Source organism: Podarcis melisellensis (assembly GCF_964234715.1).
Source record: "Podarcis melisellensis genome assembly, chromosome: 4".
In the NCBI taxonomy this organism is placed as follows: Eukaryota; Metazoa; Chordata; class Lepidosauria; order Squamata; family Lacertidae; genus Podarcis; species Podarcis melisellensis.
The window spans coordinates 16,351,380-16,359,506 of NC_138531.1; positions in this window are offsets into that span (position 1 = coordinate 16,351,380).

Sequence of the window (8,127 nt, forward strand, 5' to 3'; positions counted from 1 at the left end):
CTGTACTCTCTCTGTCTTTGATGAAATTGCACTGTCAAAGTCATGCATTAGAGAAAAAGAGTGGCTCAATGTGTACTTAGACATGACCCAAATAGATAGCCTCTTTGCATCACATTAATGAGCACTCACACTTTACATTGTGGGTGCCCTTTGCGGGATTGCACATGGTGCTACAGTTCCCAGGGAGCTTACTGGTGAAACCGGGTCTGGCTTGCCTCTCAGTGTTAATTTTTGGAGGTGTTAATTTTCCCGCCCAGCCTCAGTAATCAAGTTTCTTGCTGGGAGGCGGGGCCAGCCCCATTCATATATAGGGGCGGAGCTGACAATAGCCAAGCAATCAGCTCTGGAGATTCACCCTGCCTATCCTCCCTTTGTTTAATGTTTCTTGTTTGCAGGTTCACTTTTTATTCCTGTTTAGTGGGCGCTGCTATGGTCTTTGACTGGTTGCTGTTGAAAGACCGGGAAGAAATTTCCCTGAATTGGCAGCTTTTATCTTCCCCGTAGCAATTCGTAACAACTTTGGCGGTAATGGCCTTGGGTGGAATCCTTTAGTCTTTTCTTCCCTATATGTGTGTGGGGGAGGTAAGTGGTGACTCACCCCCCACCCCGTGGCGGCTATTCCAGGGTCCCCCTCTTAAAGGGGTTATATATATGGGTGTCACTGGCCATACACTAAAAGGTCGTCAGTAAACTACCCTGCATGTGGGGATATGGGCTGGGCTGCCTGCTACACTTACGTCTCACAGAGCACCCCCATATCCTATTTACCCTGATGAGCCCCAGTGACCCCCGGCTGGGGGGCTGGGGCTGTCGCCACCTGGTCATGCAATAACAATTTGAGCGATTTAAGTCCATCAACATCATTCTTCTCCCCTTTGGAATCAATGTGATTTTGAGGTGCTTAAAATGCAGGTTTTGAATTGCCCTGGGAATTTCATCTCCACCTGGGGCTCAAGTAAAATAACTTTTAAAGCAACTAAAATTCACAAGATTTCTAAAAGCAGGTAAACCAGTTATGTGCCTAAATCCTACCTGACATAGTTGTTCAGTGTGTACATGTCCCCTGTTGCTGTCTAAATGCTAGCACTTAAGTCATTTCAGAAAGAAGAAAAAGCAAAAGGCCTTGGGGTACTTTGTAAAAAGTCATATAGGGGTTGATACTCATTTTGGTCTTTACAGGTAACCTTTTTCTACCCGGAGCCATGATCTGACAATTATTCAGAAAAGCCAGAATGTGCAACATAAAGCTGGCTTGTAACTGACAGCTGAAGCATGAAAAATTAAAATGCAGCCCCAAGCCTGCACTGGCACCTATTCCAAGGCAAAATGCAGGTGCACAGATGTGTGCATGACAAATCCCAGCTTCAAGATCCAGGCTATGTTTGGCACTGAGTGCAAACTAACCAGGAAAAAAAAAATCTATGTGGGATTTGCATTTAGCTGCCTTAGGACATGGTGTTTTCTTCCTCCCTAAACTAACTTGAACATATAGAGCATCCCAGTTAAGGTGACAACATTTAGAGGTGCTATTCAATAGGATCTGCTTCCGATATGGATTTGCGTCCCTTGATTTCATTTCACATTGACTAGCTTGCTGCTTTGCAAATGTGTTTCTGAATCTTATTTTTCTATCTTTCTCTTTTAACCTCTTTTCTATTCTTTTCTATTCTTTATTTCTTTTTCCTTCTCTTTTTCTTCCCTCCTCCCCAACTTTCCGTGTGTTTTTATTGTATGTATATAAAAGTCTTGGTTTGGTTTAAAAATGGAAAAATATATCATGTTTTGCATTTTTCTCTATAAACATTTCTTTTTAAAGGTAGTGAGATTAGATATCAACTTCTCCAACCCCCCAGATATCTTTTTTTGATGCAGAATATATTTCTGACAGCCTGTGTAAAATGGTTTAAAACGCATGAGAATGAAAATAGATGAATGAATTCAAGCTACCTTGATCATTAATCAACAGATATAGTACATAAACTTAGTATATAGACTCAATGAATTGTTCATAACAATAGCCACTCAATGCGTTGGCCAGAAATATACACAATTCTGAGGAATAATCTTGTGTGCTCTAAAAAATGGGGATGCGGAGAGGTTCCTAGCTGGTTAGTGTCACTGGAATATTTCTGGCCTATTAAAGAAAAGAACTGATTCTTTAAAACAAGCATACAACGTGATCCTATGCATGCTAATTCAGAAGACAGCCTGACTGTATTCATTGGGTCTTATTAACCAAAAATTGAGTACAATTAGTCAAAATTAAGTTCCACCAAACACAGTAGGAATTCCTTTCACATAAGCATGCATAAGATTGCATTACTTATCTGGCTCCCTTTTCAGGGGTGTGATAAGTAAGCATTGCGCCCTGAGGCTCCCAACCCCTTCTCCAAGTAAATAACTTCACACTGACAGCTAATTTTGGTTTATGTTAATGGGCAAAATTTAGGCCACAACTTTATTGATTACAGCAAAGTGAGTGGTATTGGCTTAGGCATTGGCAACAGACTATAACTGACTCCTGCCTCTCTGGCAGGTAGCCTGTAAGGGTAAACACCAAACAAGGGAGCTACATTGATGAAAATCAACCGAAGCTCAACCTGGGGTTCCTGTGGTCCTGGCATGGCCCTAGTCCCTCAAGTGGACTTCAGACAAGATCCAGAACCCCCAGATTCCTTTAGTGGAATACCCTTATTCATGGAGGGACAGGTGGTAGTCGCACACCTCACTAAGCCAATGCCTAACCACCACACGAGCCTAGCGCTCGCCGCCAATACCCTCATCCTGTAACCAATCCTTCAAGCTATCAGGCACCTCAGTCAACCACATACCTTCCCCAGATAAATGCACTCCATCTTCCCTGAAAAGGGCTGTATTAGAAAAGGTAATACCTGGATGGGGGAACACCCTGCCACCCAGAGACAATACCTTCCTCACCACCTTGCGGTCAACACACTTCTGGGTATTATCAGTTGCAGCTGGACTTGTGCTATTGCGCCATGTCGTGCTGCCGCTTTTATAGGCCCCCACCAATCATGCCACCTGCACTGATTGGCTCAAACAGCCTGGTGTGATTGTGGGGCCATACAGACAAGGCATGGGCCACGCCCAGCACCTTCAACCTGGCGAGGGTTGTCTCAGGGGTCCATGTGCAACCAGGCCCCTCGTTAAAGAGGATCCCATTTGTTGGCATCAGCTAGCTTGTCTGTTCCATAAAAACAAAGTGCAGCAGCTTGCCCAAAAGTACACAGTAAACCCACACCTTTTGCACATTTAAGATCTGCGCATTCAGCTTTATGCGTGTGGCAAAAAAGTTGATTTTTTATTTTTTTTAAAGGAGCGGAAAGCGGGTAGGGTTCTGGGAAAAATCACTTTGACAATCCCATCTGCCATTGAACCCAATGAGTTTTGATTACATGTGGTTTTAGCTTTAGCTTTAAGAGCACCACCCCCAGATAAGTTGCAGATTTATTGTATACACCATTAAAAAAATTACATAATTTGCAGCCATCAGTTTTCCTAGAATGATGAATTTCAAGGAACAGCAGGTACTTGTATCTTTAAGTTATATACAGTGGTACCTCGGCTTAAGTACTTAATTCGTTCCGGAGGTCCGTTCTTAACCTGAAACTGTTCTTAACCTGAAGCACCACTTTAGCTAATGGGGCCTCCTGCTGCCTCTTTGCCCCCGGAGCACGATTTCTGTTCTCATCCTGAAGCAAATTTCTTAACCTGAGGTAATATTTCTGGGTCAGCGGAGTCTGTAACCTGAAGCGTATGTAACCCCAGGTACCACTGTAGAGGAGGAAGTTAGAGACTGGAACAATTCCCCCCTACTCAACTCAGATTAGCCCAGAAATCTTTTTCTGGTGAGCATTACCAATATCTAGAAAAATATTACCAATCTCTAGAAACATATTTTCATGCCTGAATATGGCAAATTCTGTCAGCATCTGTAGTGCAGGTGTGAACAAAAGCTGCATCTGTTAAAAATGTCCTCTTTTACATAACTATTAAAAGATACAGGAGGCCTAACTACCTTTGCATCTTGTCTCCATTGTCGTCCTGCTCTCACCCCCTGCCAGAAAAACCCACCTTTCTTCATATCTAGAGTGAAATAGGTATGTTGCATATATTAGGCAGGATAACAAGTGCATTGCTATGTGACCTTTTTATAGTTCAGTTCCGAGAGGCTTTAGCATTAGTACTTGCAGACTCCATTTTAATCGGCGAAGCACTGAATTAAGTCACAAATGGCACTCTTTCATGTGAAAGAATTCTCAGTAAAATATAAAGTCATTAGCAGTAATGCTGATTTCTACTGCTAGCATATATTTGCATCCTAAATGTTCACAGAAAAGAGGCCTCCCTGATAGCTGAGATCGAATAGATCTTGCTTTTTCTCTTTCCCCATTCCCCCAGCCTTGCGAATCTCAGATCAAATAGATATAAGATCTTTGCCAAGTCTCCTACATTTTTTTTAACTGAAAGCCACACATGTAAGTAACCTCATTCTCCGAAAAAAACACTTTCTGTTTGGTCAGGTTACCAGCCTAAGCAAACCCACACACATGCTTAAAGTATTTATAGGCCCAAGACTAGAATTTTTCACCTCCATCACTATGAAAAATTCTAGGACTATTACTGTTCAGAACAAAATGAGCCATCATGATTTATTAACTGAAATGCAGGAAGACTTTACAATGACACGTAGAGTGGAAGATAAGAGCAGCTAAAAATGTAAAACAAAATGGGAGAGGAAGAGTATTTCATCAGGTACCGGCAAGCTAAAATTAGACAGTGAAGATGAATGAAGATGAATTATAAACTCTGACATTTTGCTAATGATGATTATCAGCGGAAGTGGCTAATTCTCAAGCCATCCAATGGTAAACAAAGCGGTATATCTCCACTACTAAAAGAAATATGGCATGCACAGTCTCCCACATTCAACTGGGGGCCAGATGCATACAGTAATAGTTTTCTGTGCATGCATCCCTAATTGGATAAAGATGAATGGATACAATCTATGTGGTTACTCCTGGTGGGCTGCTCCTGTGAGAAAATGAGTCCATCAGGGACTCTGGTAGCAGGGAGTCCATCAGGGACTCTGGCAGCAGGGATCAGATCTCTGTTGACATTTACAGGTAATCCTTGAAATCTTAAGAATCTCAGTAGGAAATGTTAGGGAATTCTGATATTCACCAGCAAATCTTAAAACTATCTTTAGGAAGGACCCTTCTTGCTGCGTGGACCCAACCAGTCGAAGGCATCCATGCTTGCACTCATGCCATTTGCTGATTGGACAGAAAAGGATAGGAAAAGATATTTAGGACAGATTCACTCTGCAGTAAGACGATGTCAGGGTCCATACTTTCATCATGTTACATCTCTCCTCCACGAAAGAAATGAACGCCATCATTTACATGTGAATGCTGATAACCCTATTACACATTTATGAATATCCAGATTCTCAAAAGAAACACACCAGTGACTACTCACATGGTCACCTAAATGCAACTATATTCTTTCAGTTGTGTTTATCCAAACATGCTTTCCAGATTTCACAAGGCAGTGGAAGACAGGAATGCCTGGCATTCTCTGGTCCATGGGGTCACGAAGAGTTGGACACGACTAAACGACTAAACAACAACAACAAAGAAAAACTGCTATAAATGGACATGTGAAAAACAAGCCTTATCTTGGGGTGGGCAGTGGGGAATCATTGGCAGTTTCTATGGACCTACTAAAATCTTACCAATAAATGTCAGCATTCACTAAGCATGTATGGTTTCAGGAATGCCCCAAATTCAATAAATTCACACGTGAAAGCCGATAGTCTCGGTCTGGAAAGCATGTTTGGATAAACACAACTGAAAGAATATAGTTGCATTTAGGTGACCATGTGAGTAGTCACTGGTGTGTTTCTTTTGAGAATCTGGATATTCATAAATGTGTAATAGGGTTATCAGCATTCACATGTAAATGATGGTGTTCACTAGATTTTGTAAATTTTGAGACCTGATCAAATAATACAATAATGTATTATGGCTTGGATCTAGGTTAAATTATTTGAACTTGAGTCCCACTGAAATAAATCCTAACATCAGGAATGACTTAAAGCCCATTGTGTGAGATCCAACCTAGCAGAAGTGGGTGTCGATTTGCACAAGAGGATTGACATTCCCAAAATCTGCTCTGGAGGAGATGTGGGGGCTGTGCAGGGGCAAAGAGAAACCAGAAATCCTGTTGCACAAATGGATTTACATTGCTCAAGTCATCAAACATTGTTGGACGTCACCCACTGATTTCTATGTGAACTAAGTATGACTAACAACACAATTCAGTCCACATTTCCTTAGAAGTTAACTCCCACAGAGTTCATGGAAGCTTACTTCCTAGTGTGTTGAAGATTGTTGCCTCGGTCTAAATCCAACTGGATTATTTAAATATGAATTTTTGTTAACCACCCTGCTCAGCTATTATTTATGATTAAAAATTGTACTTCAGAAAAACCCTCACCATATGAAAACTGCCTGCATCCAGAGGAACAGTAAGAGGTATTTTAAACTTATTTCTTATTTAAGAATATATATATATATATACTGCTTAACTGTAAGCAGAACCTCTAAGCAGAGGTTAGAGAGTATAATGGAAAACTTCATAGATATATGAGAAAGTATTTTTTCAATACAGAAAAACCAATCAAATTGCTAATTCAGAGATATTGTACTAGTAGCTCTATTGTTTTTATGTCCCTGACAATTTAACAGTTTTCAATGCAAGTTTATTTATTTATACTAATATTTATACCCTTTTGGCCAAATGAACCCTCCCAAACAGCTTGCAAATATTAAAAGCAAGCAATAAAATGATCAATATAAAGGTTTATATAAAAATATAAAGGTTCATTAGCAAAACATAGAACATAGATTCATTAGCACAGAAGTCATATAGCACCAGTACTAGGAAGTAGCACAACTGACTTTCCATAGTTTTACTTAATTTCATTCATAATGCCACTTTCTAGGTCATGTCACCAGATAATAAATTATGTAGCCCTGATTTCATAGATTTGCTATCAATTTCAGTTTTCTGTTTCTCGTTTTTCTATTCTTAAATTTGGTTCTCCACATTTGTGCAGCGATTTGCTGTCTTTTTTCTTCCCTCATGAAAATTCACCAGCATTTTGGTGCAAATTTGTCCCAATTAACACAAATTCATTTGCAGTTCTGACTAATGCACACATTTTTGTATGTTATTTTCACTAATGTGTGTGTTTTATGCACATTTTTCCTTCATACATACATTTATTTATTTTTTACATACTGTTTGATTGGAAAATTGCATCACTAAACCTGGAGAAGTGAAATTTCAAAGGATAGGTGTGTTTCAGTTTGCATATTGGTTCAAGAAGTCTGGATTAGGTAGCTTCTCACTTAAGTGCGAAAAATATCAAATTTATCCTCCATCCCTACATATGTATTGTAAATAATTATTAGATAAACAATTATTAGATTGCTTGTACACATGTATTGCGATGCGGGTGGTGCTGTGGGTTAAACCACTGAGCCTAGGACTTGACGATCAGAAGGTCAGCGGTTCGAATCCCCGCGATGGGGTGAGCTCCCGTTGTTCGGTCCCTGCTCCTGCCAACCTAGCAGTTCGAAAGCATGCCAAAAAAGTGCAAGTAGATAAATAGGTACCGCTCCGGCGGGAAGGTAAACGGTGTTTCCGTGCGCTGCTCTGGTTCGCCAGAAGCGTCTTAGTCATGCTGGCCACATGACCCGGAAGCTGTACGCCAGCTCCCTCGGCCAATAAAGTGAGATGAGCGCCGCAACCCCAGGATAGTCCATGACTGGATCTAACGGTCAGGGGTCCCTTTACCTTTACACATGCCCAAGACTTTAGAGGCCCTTGCCCTCGACAGTTCCCTGCCCTGCCTGAAAAGTCACCCAAGCAAGATTCAACATACACTTGCTGATATACTAAAGCTGGCTTTCAAAATCCACAACATCTCACCTATGTAGGGCATTTAAGATTCCAACCGTTAATTTTTTGTTCCTGTTTGGGCATTTAGGACACCCACACAGTGACTCACAATGCATTCGAAAGTATATTAAAGGG